Genomic DNA, 966 nt, shown 5'->3' on the forward strand with positions numbered 1-966 from the left:
CAGGGTTCTCAGGATCATAAGCTTCTCCTTCAGAAGATGCCTCTATAGTACTGTTGGATGATTCCTTCAATCCATTCAGACTCTGAGAGATCATATTGACTTGCTGAGTCAATATTTTATTCTGAGCCAATATGGCATTCAGAGTATCAATTTCAAGAACTCCCTTCCTCCTAGGCGTCCCATTACTCACAGGATTCCTTTCAGAAGTGTACATGAACTGATTATTTGCAACCATGTCAATGAGTTCTTGAGCTTCTGCAGGCATTTTCTTAAGGTGAATGGATCCACCTGTAGAGTGGTCCAATGACATCTTTGATAGCTCAGACAGACCATCATAGAATATATCCAGGATGGTCCATTCTGAAAGCATGTTAGAAGGACACTTTTTGGTCAGTTCCTTGTATCTCTCCCAAGCTTCATAGATGGATTCACCTTCTTTCTGTTTGAAGGTTTGAACATCCACTCTAAGTTTACTAAGCTTTTGAGGAGGAAAGAACTTGGCTAAGAAAGCCGTGACCAGCTTATCCCAAGAGTTCAGGCTATCCTTAGGTTGAGAGTCCAACCATACTCTAGCTCTATCTCTTACAGCAAACGGAAAAAGCATAAGCCTGTAGACCTCGGGATCAACCCTATTGGTCTTAACTGTATCATAGATCTGCAAGAATTCAGTTAAAAACTGAAAAGGATCTTCGGATGGAAGTCCATGAAACTTGCAGTTCTGTTGTATCAGAGAAACTAATTGAGGTTTAAGCTCAAAATTGTTTGCTCCAATGGCAGGGATTGAGATGCTTCTTCCATGTAAATTGGAATTTGGTGCAGTAAAGTCATCAAGCATCTTCCTTGCATTGTTATTATTTTTGGCCATGTCTCCTTCTGTTTCGAAAATTTCTGTCAGATTTTCTCCAGAGAGTTGTGCTTTAGCTTCCTCTTCAGAGTCCTTTCAGGTTCAGGATCAGCTTCAACAAG

At 40.7% G+C, this 966-nt stretch overlaps 1 non-coding gene across 1 annotated transcript; it reads left to right on the forward strand.

The window, feature by feature from the left end:
- Positions 1 to 364: 364 nt before the first annotated feature.
- Positions 365 to 472, forward strand: LOC112768888 (small nucleolar RNA R71). The gene has a single exon (XR_003186267.1). It is a non-coding gene; the product is annotated as a small nucleolar RNA R71 (small nucleolar RNA).
- Positions 473 to 966: the final 494 nt, after the last annotated feature.

Source organism: Arachis hypogaea, chromosome 17 (genome assembly GCF_003086295.3).
Source record: "Arachis hypogaea cultivar Tifrunner chromosome 17, arahy.Tifrunner.gnm2.J5K5, whole genome shotgun sequence".
In the NCBI taxonomy this organism is placed as follows: Eukaryota; Viridiplantae; Streptophyta; class Magnoliopsida; order Fabales; family Fabaceae; genus Arachis; species Arachis hypogaea.